The sequence below is a fragment of the Rhinolophus sinicus genome, chromosome 15 (assembly GCF_057876585.1).
Source record: "Rhinolophus sinicus isolate RSI-liver-muscle chromosome 15, RSI-T2T, whole genome shotgun sequence".
Classification (NCBI taxonomy): Eukaryota; Metazoa; Chordata; class Mammalia; order Chiroptera; family Rhinolophidae; genus Rhinolophus; species Rhinolophus sinicus.
The window spans coordinates 102,920,073-102,936,498 of NC_142515.1; the positions used below are offsets into that span (position 1 = coordinate 102,920,073).

The window sequence follows — 16,426 nt, forward strand, 5'->3', positions numbered from 1 at the left end:
GGCGCACCTGCTCTGCCAGGCCGGTGGGGTGTGTGTGTGGGGGGGCGGGGCCCGGAGGGGGTATCAGGCTTCTCTGTCTCCCTGTCATCTCTCCACACACCTGACTTTCACAAGCATGGATGCTGGCCCCTTGTGCCCTCATCTGGCTGCTGCAGATTCGAGGGCAGCAGAGAAGGCTCCCAAGGCCAGGTTGTCACTCAAGCAGGAGCTGGCCCTTGGAGTCCTGCTGTAGGTCCCTAAGGCCACAGCTTTGCCCAGAGAGGGAAGTGTTTTCTAGCACAACTCACAGGTGCTTGTCTGGCCACAGATTCCATGGGGATGGTTGAACCCAGAGGACGGCAGATTCCACCTGGGTATTCTATGCAGGGTCCGGGACCCCACTTGCCTCCATTCTTAGCCTCTACTTCCTAACCTAGGAGGGGTCGTGTTTGGGTAGCTGGGCATGCATTTGGAGGCCCAAGAGCCTGATCCAACCAGTGAACTCTGCTCAGCCGATAGAAGGTGGGGCATTTGGCCCTAAACCCCCTGACGCAGAGTGAGGGCTCAAAACATGCGTGATGAATGAGAAAACAAATGAATGATGAGAAATACTTCGACGAGAGGGAAATAGCGAGCTTTCCAGGAATAAGGTGGGGAGTGGGCGAGAGAATGGTAGACAATGTAAAAGACCTGATATGTTCTAGAATGTTCAAAGAGAGGGTGGAGATCACTGGGCCATGGTTGCTCGTTTTTCTCAAGCTCAGATTTTGACCACTTCTGCTCTAAGACAGGATGAGTATACATTTATTTTTGGCTTTTTAATTTGGAATAATTTTAGGTTTACAGAAAAATTAGAAAGATAGTATCCCCTTCGCTCAGTTTCCCCTAATGTTAACATCTTACTGTACCATGGTACATTTCCCAGAACTAAGAAATTCACATTGGTACAATGATATTAATTAAACTCCAGGCTTTATTCAGATTTCACCTATTTTTCACTAATGACTTTTTGCTGTTGTTCCAGGATCCAATCCAACTCAGAATGTGAATTCTGGATTTAGTTGCCATATCTCTTTACTCTCCTCTGCTGTGTGACACTTTGCCCACCTTTCCTCATTTTTTCCTGACCTTGACAATTTCAAATTGTCAGACTAGGCTGTCCCTCAATTTGGTTTTGCCTGATGTTTTCTCATGACTAGACTGGGGTTATGCATTTGGGGAAAGAATAGCACAGCTGTGAAGTACTTTTCTCACAGCATTGCAGCAGAAGTTGTGCAATGCACGACTGACCCCTGAAGATGTTACCCCGATCGCCTGCTGACGGTGATGTCTGCCAGGATTCTCCACTACAGAGTTTGTTTTTCCCTTCCCATAACTCAAATCTAGTCCTCACTCAAGGTGAGGGGAATCCAGCTCTTATCCAGGAAATAGAAGTATCCACACATGGATCACGTGGAATTCTTGTCTATAACTATGGAAGCACCATGATGACAAGTCTTTAGTTTCTTGGTAATGTGGTTAGTTGAGGGTGAAAGCAGTGGCCGATTAGAAAATGACTGGAAAGTTTGTCAAAACCCTAGAATTTAAAAAATCCTCCCAAGATATGTTATCAACTGTTCTTCCCCTTTTGCAGTTGGCCAAATTGATACCTTAGCCAAAAAGAGCAGCATTAAACCTATTCCATCTCCCCACCCCTGAATGCCTGAAAAATGGAAAACCTTATTCAAAAACAAACAAAACAAAAGCAACAACCAATCATTTACCTTCAGCCAGACACTCCCCACATATCACTGCTGGCCTCTATCAGCTCTGCCTTGTAGATACCATTACCCTCCGTTATAGAGAGGCTGGGTAACTTGCCTGGAGCCTCCACAACTGGCACGTGTGTGCCCACCCATACCCCTGGCCCACAGCCTTCTCTGTCTTTCCTCTGTGGCACATTCATTGCCGTTTCCAACTGTAAAAGCCCAGGAAGCAGACTCTCCCCAGGAGAGATGAAGTTTTATAAATAAATAAAAAAAACTCTCTAAAATAGAAACGAAACAACAACGGGACAATCTATTCACAGCTGTGGCTCAGATCACATTAACATCTTCTCTCTCCATCGATAACATCCATAGTGAGGTTCCTGCCTGCTCTTCCAACTACGGGCCCCAGAGCACTGTTTGTACGGTTTAAGGAAATGAGATGATCAAGAAGGCGGAAGATGCAGGCTTACCTTGGCAACACTCAGTGGCTTTTCACCATAGCTCTTCGAATCCCAGCGCCCTTGTGGTACAGTGGCCTTCTAATTACAACCAGTAACACCTGATGCAATCCTAAGGGAAAAGCCCATGCCAGCCGTCTCAATTAGTTCACGTAGCTCGTGGCTTCCTGCCCAGGCAAAAAGGTAGCAGGTTCCCCGGTCTGTGGTCAGAGCTGCACCAGCCCGCCCCCAAGGAGCCCCGCCCCTTCTGAGCACTTCAAAACCCTCCATGGGCTCATTGGGTCCAGTGAGTGCCGCTGCCCCAGAACAGCCTGTGAGGAAGGACCACGAGCAGCTGGTCTTTCTCTGTCCCTAGGCCACACTGGTCCCAATACCCCTGTGCCACCAGAATGTTTTCTCATGGGGTTTTGGTTTACCAACATGGATGGTGTTTTTCCTCCATGAGCCTGGCCGAATTAGTAAACCTTCAAGCTAACTCTACCAGGTATTTTGCTCTCCTTGCAGCATTTGTTGGCAAGACAAGAAAGAGCTGGGCCTCTGCTGCCTGGTGCCATCTATATGAGCCAGGGCCACCATGCTCTCAGCCTTGTTGATTTCGTTTCGTTTTCCAAATAGTGCTGATAATACCTGGCCCGTGAGATGCTATGAGAATGAATGATAGAATGGGTCTGAGAAACGGGCACAGAATTGATTTTCAATAAATGCTATTTCCCCATTTCTTTGTTTGTTTTTTATATCACTCTAGTTGATTCTGCTCTCAGAGCCTCTTCCATGTGCTACTTCACTATGAAAACTCAGAGGAGAGAAGAATGATGGAATCAATGGGGAAAGGACCCTAACATCTTAAGTGGTAAGATGTTGTTTTGGACTCCACCATCCAAGGGAACAACAGGACCAAGATGATTGCTGAGATGACCTCAGGAGACTTTCTGGTCCAGCTAGACAGGTGAGCCACTGGTCACCTGCTTTCAAATCCATGGACCACAGGGAGCCAATGGTGGGCTCCCTCCTGCCTTTGTGTCTGGGAACCTTGGGGGGGGGGTGGAATTCAGACAGGCCTGCTTCTACCCCTGGCCTGGGACCACAGTCCACAGTCTCAGTTTCCTCATGGAGTTTCTTTCCACAGATTTTAGGACTAAGACAATACTTGCTGTGACTTCCTGGTAAGAAAGAGCTATTTGATAGATGTCATAGCAACAGAGTTCTTGGGTTCTAAGTCGCCTTGGAAACACTCTGCTTCATTTCCCCAAAAGGTTTTGTGAGAATAAATGGATTGATGTATAAAAATTATCTATTACAGTATTTAGAATTTAGTAAACCCCAAATAAGCGGTAGCTGATGTGACTATGCCTAATCTAAGTCCTGAATCTGATCTTTAAAACTGCTTTGTCTTTTTCTATCCTTGGTAGCAAAGGGCCCAGAACAGTGTCTCGAGCCGGCTGTGCTCAGTGAATCATAGCTATTATTAGTTTATCATTACGCCTCCTGACACCTGAGTGTTAGACCTATGCATTAAACACAAGTTGAAAGAATCCCAAACTTCTTAAACTTATAATTTGACAAGTTATTGATTTGAGATGAGATTATTTAGTCTTGTTATTTCAATTCGATTATTATAATAAACTTCTGTAAATGTCTGCTCTGTGGTAAGCACACACTAGAGCTGGGGGTAGAGATATAAACCCTCCACTGAGGGACTCAACGTAAGGAGCCTGGGAAGGGGGTCCAGTAGATAATTAGAACAGGGCATGGTAAGTGAAGCCATGGAAACCTCCACAAGACACTATATTAGAACAGGACAGGGGCAGTAACTCCTTCAGGGATTGTTGGGGGAAGTCACCAAGGAGACAGCCTTGAACCTGATTTGTGACTAAGAATCTTACAAACTCTTAGAAGCAAACACCTAAGTAGAACTTTTTACTGAACAAGGAACCAGTTATGCTGACTGAATTATATCTAATGTTTTTATTACTAGGGACTAAATAAGTGACCTTTGGACAACTATTACATACTTGGACCTGAGGATACAGAGAATATAGTGGGGAGCAGGACATCCACCTCCCAAAGGAGACAATCCATTTTCCTCTGACTCTGGCTCATCTATTTAAGGTCGGAGCGAAAGGGGAATATGACAGTTTGCAGGGAGAAGAGGTTCAGGGCAAGCTGGCCTTTGTGTGTTCTGGGAAAAAAACCCTCATCTTTCTGTCCACCTCTAACAGACAGGGGTTGGGGGGGGGGGGACAAAAAAAACTAAAAATGGATTTCAGCAGTCACTCAGAAAAGAACAAGGAAATGACTTTGCTCTTGGGTTGCAGATGTCTGAGCAGAAGTGAAAGTTAATTTCAGCCATTTTCATCGTCACAGAGTCATAGAATCCATAAGAAAGGCAGAAGGGAGGGGGAAAGACCCAGGGGAGAAGATGGGAAGTACTGAGATGTGTTAGGTGAGAAAAGGGGTGTCCTTTTTAGACACTTTTGTTAGAGAACCCCAGTGAGAGCTCTCAGGGCTGCACTGAGACTAGACCCCAGCACTGAAACCCCCAGTTCAGTGTTCTGCCTCACTGGCTTCCTCTTTATTTTTGCACATTTGAGGTAACTTATGCAAAATTCAGAGCTCTCCTTCATGTGTGTTTACCAACCTCTGACACCAGTACGTTTCTGATCCAAATCAGAAGCTGTGGGCAATAGAATATTTGAGCGGAAGACACATTCAGATAACCCAGTCCAAGGAATGGTGGTGTAAGAAGTTGACCAATTTCCATCTAAAGAAAATAAGAATATAACTAGACAAAGTTGTCAAAACCAACCATTTTAGGGCACCAGAAAATGACCAAAGGCAGACAAAAAATTGAGAAGTCTTTAATCTTGAAAAACTGCTGTTGCATCCAAATGGCCATGAATCTGTGGTCTTCTTGCGTAGGGGTTCTATCCCGCCCCCACCCCTTAGCTTGGGTGATGAGAATCACAGGTTTTTCAGGGGAATATTTAGCTTGTTTTGAGGGCTGTTAGTGAAAATCAGCAGCTTTATCAGCTGGAGGTGACAGATTTGGTCTGGAATGGGGAGATGAAAACCTGTACCGTTACGTTACGGGTCATGGAATCAGTTCTCTACAGAAAGTGTAAAACTGCAGCTTTACCAGCTTAACCTCTTAACAGTTATAACCTCTGTTCAGAGGGGGTAGATGAGCACCCAGAAATGCAACAGGGGAAATCCTAGAAGTTAAAGAGCCATGAAAGGGCTGTGATAATAAACTACCCATACACCCGTGACTGACTTCTAAAATATGCTTGAGTCACTGAGATCTGAGAGAGTGTAGCAAAAAATGGAAGCCAAGTGAAATTGTAGGACTTACTATAGATGTGAATTTATTCCTCCAACCACACAACTTGGGCAGCAGCAAGTGGAAGGTTTGCATGTTCAGGGGGTCTGAGCATAACCTCTGTCCAAATAATTGCCTGACCATTAAACACTACAGAAACAAGTGATACCCTTAGAAAACAAGACAAAAAAACAAAGTAAAATACTAAAAATAAAAACTTCAAAGTGATATCAGTGGCTAGACACCATGGAGGAGACCAACTTTGCATTTAAAGTGCAGATAGGTTAGTAAAACAAGTAACAACTTTCAGGAAAATAAAACACAATTCAAAGTCACTACAGTGTCCAATTTTCAACTAGAAATTACTAGACATACAAAGACACAGGAAACTATGACGAGAAGAAGTCAACAGGTTCTGATTCCAAGCTATTATAGTTATGTTCAAGGAAATAAAGCAGAATATGCTCAAAGAACTAAAAGAATTTATGTTAACAATGAGTCAACAGAAAGGGAATCTCATCTGAGAAATGGAAACTATAAAAAAGAATCAAATGGAATTTCTAGAGCTGAAAATGACAAAAACTAACATTAAAAATTCACTAGAGGGTGGCTGGATGGCTCAGTTAGTTACAGTGCGAGCTCTGAACAATAGGGTTGCCGGTTCGATTCCCACATGGGCCAGCGAGCTGCACCCTCCATAACTAGATTGAAGTCAATGAGTTGCCGCTGAGCTGCCAGAGGAGTGGCTGGATGGATCAGTTGGTTAGAGCGCCAGCTCTTGACAACAAGGTTGCCAGTTCAATTCCCACATGGGATGGTGGGCTGCACCCCCTGCAACTAAGATTGAAAATGGTGGGGCCAGCCTGGTGGCTCAGGCGGTTGGAGCTCCATGCTCCTAACTCCGAAGACTGCTGGTTTGATTCCCACATGGGCCAGTGGGCTCTCAACCACAAGGCTGCCAGTTCGATTCCTCGACTCCCGCAAGGGATGGTGGGCAGCACCCCTTGCAACTAAAGATTAAACACGGCGCCTTGAGCTGAGCTGCCACTGAGCTCCCAAATGGCTCAGTTGGTTGGAGTGCGTCCTCTCAACCACAAGGTTGCCGGTTCGACTCCCGCAAGGGATGGTGGGCTGCGCCTCCGGCAACTAGCAACGCAACTGGACCTGGAGCTGAGCTGCGCCCTCCACAACTAAGACTGAAAGGACAACAACTTGAAGCTGAACTCTCCACAACTAAGATTGAAAGGACAACAACTTGACTTGGAAAAGAGTCCTGGAAGTACACCTGTTCCCCAATAAAGTCCTGCTCCCCTTCCCCAATAAAATCTTTAAAAAAAATGAAAAAAAAATGGCGACTGGACTTGGAGTTGAGCTGCACCCTCCACCACTAGGTGTCTTGGCTATTTGTGGAGCTACCCCAGGCCTGGGACTGGTGGCACCAATCCTCAGTTTACAATGTGGGCTCTTCCACACGCCTTCAGGTCCAGTACATGCAGTGAACAACAGTGGATGGCTTTGTAGCTCCTACCAGGTAGTCCCCAGCCAGTCACAGGCTGTGGCTGACCTGGGCCTACACCAGAGCCTCTCCCAAGAGGCCCTAGAACCAACATACTTGGAGGTTGGCTTCAGACCACAGCAGGGCAGAGCACCGCCCAGTTAGCCCCACAAGGGACACACACAGAGGATGTTCTCAACAGGCACCAGAGTCTGCTGGGGTGAATCCCACTCAGTGGTGTAAGCCTCACACACAATAACCCATAAGCTGTGGACGTGGCCAAACCTCACAAGTAAAAATTGGTAGTTACAAAATAGTCATGGGCATGCAAAGTAAACCATAGAGAATATAGTCAGTGATAGGGTAATGACTATGTATAGAGCTAGGGGGGTACTAGACTAGTCAGGGGGATCACATCTTAAATTATATATATATAACATATATATATATATATATATATATATATATATATATATATATTATGTAGGGTTCCTTAAGTACACTTAACTGTGTACAACACAGTATATATATATATATATATATATATATATATATATATATATATATATATAAACACTGTGTTGTACACCTGAAATTAATATAAAATAATATTGCATGTCAACTGTAATTGATAAATTTAAAAGGGGGGAAGGGTAGGGGAATAAGAGGCCCAAATTTCCAGGTATAAAACAAATAAGTCATGGGGATGTAATGTACAGCATGGGGAATGTAGTTAATAATATTGTGATAATGCTGTGATGGCATAGTATGGTGTCAGATGGTGGCTGGACTTATGGTGATCACTTCTTTAGGTATATAAATGTTGAATAACTATGATGTACCCCTGAAACTAATATAATGTTGTATGTTAGCTATATTTTTAATACAAATCTGAAAAAAAAATTACTAGATACTAGGTTCCACAGCAGATCTGCGATGGCAGAAGAAAGAAGCTGTGAATTTGAAGATATAGCAATGAAAGTTATCTAATTCAAAGAAGGAGAGTAAAAAGAGTTAAGAAAAATGAACAGCCTTAGAGACCTGCCAGACAATGTAAAGTGTTCAAATATAAATGTAACAGAAGTCCCACAGGAGAAGAGAAAAAGGCACTTGAAGAAAAGAGATAACTTACTTGAAGAAAAAAATAGTTGAAAATTCCCCAATGTTAGTGAGTAACATTGACTTCAAGAGGCCACGCTATGGTCTGAATGTCTGTGTCCTCCCCCGCCCCCCCACCATTCATATGTTGAAACCTAATGTGATGGGTTAGGAGGTGGGGCCTTTGGGAAATGATTATTAGGTCGTGAAAGTACAGCCTCAAGTAGGTTGGATAGAAATAAAATCTCTCAGTTCTGCTTGTCTGGAAAAGAATTAGAATTAGTGTCCTTATAAAACAGGCCTCCTTCTCCCATCCACCACGTGAAGTTAGAGCAAAAAGATAGCCAATTAGGAAGCAGATCCTAACCAGACACCAAATCTGCTGGCACCTTGATCTTGAACTTGCAGTCTCCAAAACAGTGGAAAATAAATTTTTGCTGTTGATAAGCCACCCAGTCTATGCTATTTTGTTACAACAGCGCAAACGGACTAGGATCGGTCAAGAGACTTAAGGAACCCTACATAAGCTAAACACAAAGAGAACCAAACCTCGACAGCATGGTCCAAACACTAAAAATCAAAGAAAAGACATAATCTTGCAAGCAGCAAGAGAAGAAATGATGCATCACATTTATGGCAACAATACAATTAATGGTTGACATCTCATAGGAAAAACTGGTGCCTGGAAGGTAGTGAAATGATATATTTAGAGTGCTAAATGAATAATAAAAAGAGAACTGTCACCTAAGAATTCACTGTCTGATAAAACTATCCTTCAAAAATGGAGTTGATAATAAATATTTTTCCAGATAAACAAAACTGGACAGAATTTGACTTATACGACACAAAAAACTAAAGGAAGTCTTCTGGCTGAAAGAAAATGATACCAGATGACAACCAGTTCACAGAAAGGAATGAAACGCCCTAGGAACGTCAAGCATATAGGTAAATAAAAACATACATAACAATATAAATACTGGGGGTGCCAAACAATGTATACACATTTTAAGAGATGTTATCTATGTATTACTTTTCAAAGTTGAATTGACTTATGTAGCAATGTGTAGTATGACGTTCCCTCAAAAGATGGCGTTAATCAAACGAATGCTAGCGTCATTCATTGTATTACAATTTTAATACAGTTTTTTCCTTTTTAAAAACGTGTATACATTTTTTCGGCACTCTCTGTCTATATTATCTTTTATTCTCTTAATCTTTTAAAACCACATGATTGCTCAAAGCAGAAATTATAACATCATACTGTGGGGTTATAACCCATAGAAATCCATTTGACAATAGTAGCACAGGAGGCATGACAAATAGAGCAATAGTAGTACAAAGTTTATTTTTTTCACTAAAAAATCAGTATTAATTTAAAGTAGATTGTGGTAAGTTGAAGATGCTTATTGTAATCCCTAGAGCAGCCACCAAAGAAAAAAGTTCAAAGAAACTTAGTTGAAAAGTAAAGAGGAGACGTGATCTCAGCAAGTTAGCACACTAGGAAGTCCCAATGCTTGTTCCTCCCACAATAAAAGCCCCAAACAACAAAAGTAACAAATAAAGAACTACAGACAGATGAAAATAGGGCCGTGATTGCTCTGCAATGCAACGATGGACTTGCTGCAGCACAGTGGAGAACAAAATCCAAGGATAGCTTCATAGAAAAGCATAAGAACTCTCTTACCTGGATCACCCTACCCCCCAGTCCTAAATAGCTTGGTTCCAAGAGGGACCCTCTCCACGTGACCTCCTCTCCCCATAGACATCCAAAGCTTTCACCACTGACGACTCCAACAGTGTTTGCTGGTGCTGACCCCAGCTGACCCCAGGACTCTCCCTTGGATCACCCAATTTTATTTTATTGTTGGTATTTATAATTAGCTAAAGTTAACATTGTTGGTTGGTTTACTTAATTGTTATTGCCTGTCTTTGCTCACTACAATGCAGGTACGCCCCACAAGGATGGGCCTTATCGTCTTGTCCATTGCTCTATCCCTGGCCCCTTAAATAGTTCTTAGCACATCCATGGTGCTCAGTCATAGTTATTGAATAATTGAAGAAATTTCCATCTGGGTCATATCATCCCTATTTTATAGGGTTAAGAGAGGGAAAGAGGTTTGTTCAAGGCTGCAAGCTGGCGAGCAGTAACCCAAGGATGAGGTGCCAAGTATCCTGACCCACAGTCCAGTCTTCTTTTTGTTCCAACACTTGGCCTCTTAGAAAACTCTTCCCTGATTTCCATTCCACAATCCCACTAATGACTGGTTGGAGTTGAGAGCAGATGTTCTGGGAGCTTCAAACCCTGAAGGCTGAGCTGCCACAAATCAGACTTTTGCAGTCGTTTAAGGAGATCAGCAATGTCTGCAGCTTGGCAACTCTAGGCCCTCTCCAGACCTCCCGAGGGGCCACCCTTGCCTGCTGGGGCCCACTGCTGGTGAGTCATGGCTGAGTCAGCGGAAGCTCTTTCCGGGCTGAGTGCCCAGGGGCCTGGGCTCACACAAGGCAGTAGCTGAAACTGAGTTTGAGCTGGTCACTCAGTGGACACAGACTACGGCCCAGGAGCACAAAGAAATAGGTACGGGCTAGGGCGGGGGATAGGGAGGCACGGTGGCTATAAGGGCTGGGACCTGAAGAATTCTCCTCAGTGAGGAAGAGGAGGCTCCAGAAGACCTTGGAGCCCCTTAATTCACTGGGATCAGGGCCCAAACATCTCCCACCACTACCTGAAATACTTCACTTTAACTTCATTTACAGATGGCCCTGTTACCTTGTTCCAAAAAAGGACTGCAGTCTACCTAAAAAGATGCACACCTACAATACCCCAAAAGAAAACATTTTTAAGTCGATGGAGGGTGATGAGTCAAAGGGGTGAATAAGAGTAGAAAAGTAAGATGGAGCCAAGAGTGAGAAGAGGAGGCCCCAAGCCTGTCATGAAGTCCTTCCTACTTGCTAAGGAGGGTCACACACTTGGCTCTGAGTTTTCTAGAACCCAGAATGAAGAGCATAGCACCACATCTCAAGAATCAGTGTCCACAAGAGAAAAGCCAGCTGCTCAAAGAAGCCTAGTTCTCCTGAGGCTGAGGTCCCAGAAAAGTCCATCCAATGCCCCAGAGTGGTCTGGTGGGTCACGGCGTAAGGTAGGACATAATCTGTCCCCATGCTCCTCACAAAAGCTCAGGGCTGCTTTCTGTAGTGCACCATGGTCAGTTCAGGTCCCACCAAAACGTGGCAAGGCCCAGAGTAAACAGAGCAGGCAGAGGAATCAACAGAGCCGCCTTTGAAGCCCCTGTCAGCCTTGGGTGCTGGGTGATACAGGCCATGGGCAAATCATTTTAGTTCTCTCGGCTTCAATTCCCTCATCTACGAAAACAAAATAATACTCTCACAGAATTTCTATAAGGATTAGAAAAATTATATTGTCATTGTTATGGACTGAATGTTCGTATCCTCCCAAAATTCCTATGTTGAAATGTGATGGTATTAGGAGGTGGGCATTTGGGAGGTGTTTAGTCATGAGGGTGGAGCCCTTGTGATGGGATTAGTGCCCTTACCACAAGCAACACAAGAGAAAGCATTTCTTTCTTTCCCATGTGAGGACACAAGGAAAAGGTAGTTTGTCGGGAAATAACCAGGAAGTGGCGCTCTCACCAGGCACCGGATCTGCAGCACCTTGATCTCCGACTTCCAGCCTCCAGAACTGTGAGAAATAAATGTTGAAGCCACCCGGTTTGTGGTATTCTGTTGTAGCAGCCCTAAATGACTAAGAGAGGCACCCATATATTTTAAGCTATAGTCATTAAAACAGTGTGGTATTGGTTGATTCAGGAGTAGACAACTAGGTCAAAAGAATTGAAAGAATAATGTATATATATATGGAAATAAAGTGTATTGAAATGTTGCCATTTTCAACTCGTGGAGAAAGGATAAATAATTCCATAAATGGTGTTGGAGTACTTGGGCATCCATAGAGAAAAAAAATAAATTATGCTCGTATATTTATGAGTATAGCATGCTCGTAAATATACGCCAGGTATATTTACGGTCTATACCTGAGGTAGCATTCTCCCCCACCGCACACACCAACTCAGACCATCTGGACTTGGCTTGGTTAATAAAGGGCAAATGGGTCCTACTGGTTGGGATGTAAATGGTTACATCACTATAGGGAGGAAAATCTGTCAGTATCCAGCCAAGAGGAAAAGGCCCAGTCACGCATGAGGTGACCTGTGGGGACCTGTGTTGGAGAAGCACAGGTAAAGGAGGATAACACTGCACTCCTGTGACTGGAACGATGGCAGTGCCCATCAGGAAGGGCGTGGGTCACTGACGTGGCTCAGATCCACGTGTATCAATATCAAGCGCCTACTGGAAAAAGGCATGTTGCAGGACAGTACATGCAGGATTACACCGCTAGGGAAAAATGCAAGTGAACAAAATGAAACTGTGTGTGTCCACTTTATATAATCATGGGTATAGAAGGAAAACCACGAATAAGGACAGCACACCCCAAACTCATAGCAGTGACTATTTCTGGGGAAGTGGGGAAGGGCAGTGGCTGGTCAAAAGGGATTTAGCCTTACCTGTAATATTCTAATCTTTTAAAAAGAAGAGTCGATTTAGTTACAATTAATATACTTTTTAGGACGATAGACAGTATGGAAAAACTTAGAAGCAAATATGCTGAAATATTAATAATAGTTCGTTATGGGTGGTGGGAATATGAACGATTGTTCTTTTCTTTTTGAACTTTTTGATTTTTCCTTGTTTTTCAAATGCCCCATATCTGCAAAGAAATGGGACAAAAACTAAAACCAAAGGCTCCAAAACTTTGTCCCTGGACTATCCCAGGAATGGGGCTGTGTGGTGAGCAAACAGCCCAGGGGCTGGCAGGGCCAGGCCCAGAGTCAGCGGTGAGAAGACCCAGGCTCCCTTGGTCTCTCCAGCTTCAGTTCTTCTCCTCTTAGGCCTCCCAAGAGGTGAGTCTTTACTGCTTTGCCCTCACAGCACCCTCCCCCCTGGCCCTTTTCTTTCCCACAGACTCTGGCCTTGCCTCAGCCCTGGCCTCCACATTTCAGCCCAGTCTTCCAGGCAGCACACACAAGAGACTTTCTGGCCTATCCAGGGCCTAAAGCCAGAGGGGCCTAGATTCTCACTGCCTTGCTCAAGCCATCGGGAAGGACTAATGTGCCACAGAAATGAATTCAAGGCCCAGAAATGCACTGAGACCGGTCTTCCCTTGCTCTGCCCCCACTTGGTGCACACACACTCCAGATACTCAGGGGTAAACACCTCAGCTTGCCTGGGCCTTGGGGAAAGGTGGGGCAAGTCGTGGAATTTCCCCAAGTGGTATCTGATGATTTTACGCACCTTGCTCTGGAGCCCAAAGCTGGAGGGGGATGACAAGTTCTGGCAGGTGACCAGCTTCCCATGTGAGCTGCGGACACACCAGGGGAAGTGACCTCTGTCTCACCTCAGCCTCTTCATCTGCAGAAAAAAACATTGCAAAGTTTGCCCGTTGCTGACAAAGAACATGGAGTAATCTATTATTACCCTGTGTTAGCTCCTTAGGAAAGAGGAGGGATCACACAGGCCCATTCATGATGGGGAGAGATCCTGTCTTGTTTTTTTGTAAGTCAGTGTAGGAGGGCCAGTGGTGGCCAGATCACATCTGAGGTGAACTAGGGGGTCCCTTTCAAGCTCCTTCCTAGGATGGGAGAGGACAAATGGCCCAGCTCTCAAACTACACACCCCATCGCCAGCTGCCCATCTAGAACATTCCTGGCATCCCTGGCTTGTGTCCCTCCCCTTTCTTCTTTAGCAAAGGAAACAGCACAAGAGTTTATAAGAATGTGTGCTCACTCATTTGTTCATTTGCTCGCTTATACATGCATCATTGACTAGGTACCTGCTATGTCCCAGCCCTGGGTGGGGCACTGGGGACATTTTCAGGACTGGAAATGAATGAGACACCATCCCTGGTCTCACAGGGCTTGGACTCTAGAAGGAAAGACAGAAAAGAGATCGGGGACCTCAGGGTTAAGTGTTAGAGTAGCAGTTCGCCCCAGGTGAGATATGAGAGAACACTCATTATAGTTAGAGGAGTAGTTATTGGGAGGAGGAGAGAGGGAACTAGAATCAATACATTTAAGGGAAGGTTAGAGAATCTATGTATTCTAGGACCTGCAAATAGGTACATTTGATCAGATTTATTAAACATTTCTCTACTCTCTTCTAACACTTAATTCAATCACACAACAATTATCTAGCCCAGAACCTAGTATTTTTCAGGCCCAAGTACTAGATGTATTGGTGTTGGCCTGTTTATATGTGAATGGCTTTTTAAAACTTAATACTGCTTCTGATTGCAAGAAGGCTTTTATAAAGACAGAGTTCAGATGGACTATAACGTTCAAAATATGGATCGTAACTGTATTTTAAACAGCTTCTGTCTGATTTCTTTTTTGCCTCCATCTGATTTCTTTAGATTCTGAAGTCCCAAGGCCTGAGCTGTTTGTATGGCTGGATTTCAGGGTAAGAAGGGTCAATTGGGGAAGGGGTGGAGGTTGAGAGGATTTTATACAGTCACTAAGATGCTATTCTCTCCCAACTGCCAACAGTTGATTTTCCCCCCTTAGAAAACAGTTTTCCCCCCTTAGAAAACTTCAAAGATAATCCAACCCTTTCAGTGCCATAGGCCCTGACTTGCAAGGATGCAGAAATGCCCATGGGGGAATCTGGCTCAGAAAACTGAAGTCAGCTCTAAGGAGAAGACGGTGGGTCCTATAGAGAGAAGGCACGATTAGGATGTCCTGAGGTAGGGATGTGCCATGAGTGGGGCCCAGCTGAAGAATTCTTAATCCCAGGCTGACCTGGCGCTTCCTGCAACAGCTCGACCACCCAGGCTTTCGTGGACCAAGGCCTCTATGAGAGGGCAGGGGGAAGAGTCCCAGTAGTCCTTCCTGGCAATGTCCTGTTCACTTACACATGGTCTGGACTCCAGGCCACTGGGGAAGAATCTCTTAGTCCATTGGGACAGCTCTAACAAAATACCATAGATTGAGTGGCTTATAAACAACAGAAATTTATTTCTCACAGTTCTGGAGGATGGAAGTCCAAGATCAAAGCACCAGCAGATTTGGTGTCTGGTGAGAGACACCAGATTTGGTGTCTGATTCATAGTTGGCACCTTCTCCCTGTGTCCTCACATGGCGGAAGAGAAAAGGGAGCTCTCTGGGGTCTCTTTATAAGGGCACTAACCTATTCATGAGGGCGCCATCCTGAAGACCTAATCACATCCCAAAGGCCCCACCTAATAGCATCACCTTTAGGGGTTAGGATTTCAACATATGAATTTGGGGCAGGGGGACACATTCAGACCATAGCACTCATTCTCGACATATCCCTTCTCTTTTCTTCCTCCCACCCCTCCTCTTCCTCCTCTTCTCCTCTCCCTGCTTCCTGTCCACCCCCCTGCCTCCTTCTTCCCTCCCTCCCTCTCACTGTTTCCCTCTTGCTCTCTCTTTCCTTCTCATAAGCCTATGGTATCATCCCCAACAACCATTTTCAATGAGGGCTGATTCTGCTTGCTAAACATTTTGATCTGATCATGAAACATAAACCTAAAAGTGATTCATCCGGGGGTCCTGCAGACGTGATTTCTCTGTGCGTTCATCAGTCTGTCATCTGTACGTTGGTTTCTCTCATCCCAAAGTGCATTGAATAAGCCCATGTCTGTGTGCCTGCATCTATTTTTCTTTTTCTGTGTGCTGCCAGTTCTCTCTGTGAACCAGAAACAGTCATAGTCATAAGATGTTCGTCGGTAGAATGGCAGCCAACCGTGCTGAAATGGCTGGCTGCAGCCCCGTCAGGAAGTGCTCTGAGACTGTGCCTGAAAACGTTGGCTGAACCATGGGGGCATGTTTGTCTGCTCCATGCTCCATCCTGTTTGCTTGGTGTCAGGTTCCAAACAGAGCTACCTCGTGTCCAAAGGAGACAAATAAGGCAGCTAAGATGTTTGGGGATCCTGCCAGCTTGATTGTTCAATATTTGCTCACACTGCATTCGACTAGAATGCACCACAGGCACACTCCATTTCAAGTGGTGCACAAGGAGTTGGCTCCCAAGACATGGTAAGAAACGTCATTTATTGGGTGCCTACTGCGTGTCAAATGTTACATCAGGCATTTTATAGGCATTAATTCTAACACTCACAACAACCCAGAGTGGGAGGTATTGTTACCCTCAAGGGGTGAGTGAGGAAACTGAGGCTCAAAAGGGTGAGATATTTGCCGAGAGCAGCGCAATAACAAATGACAGAGCCGGGACTAGA

The 16,426-nt window shown here is 44.7% G+C and overlaps 1 protein-coding gene across 2 annotated transcripts in view; it reads right to left on the reverse strand.

Moving 5' to 3' along the window:
- BLK (BLK proto-oncogene, Src family tyrosine kinase) overlaps positions 1–2,389 on the reverse strand; it is a 56,202-nt gene extending 53,813 nt beyond the window's left edge. For both annotated transcript variants that reach the window (XM_088792542.1, XM_088792543.1), the window contains exon 1: positions 2,198–2,389. The gene's annotated coding sequence lies outside the window, so the exon portion shown is untranslated. The remainder of the gene's footprint in view (positions 1–2,197) is intronic.
- Positions 2,390–16,426: the final 14,037 nt, after the last annotated feature.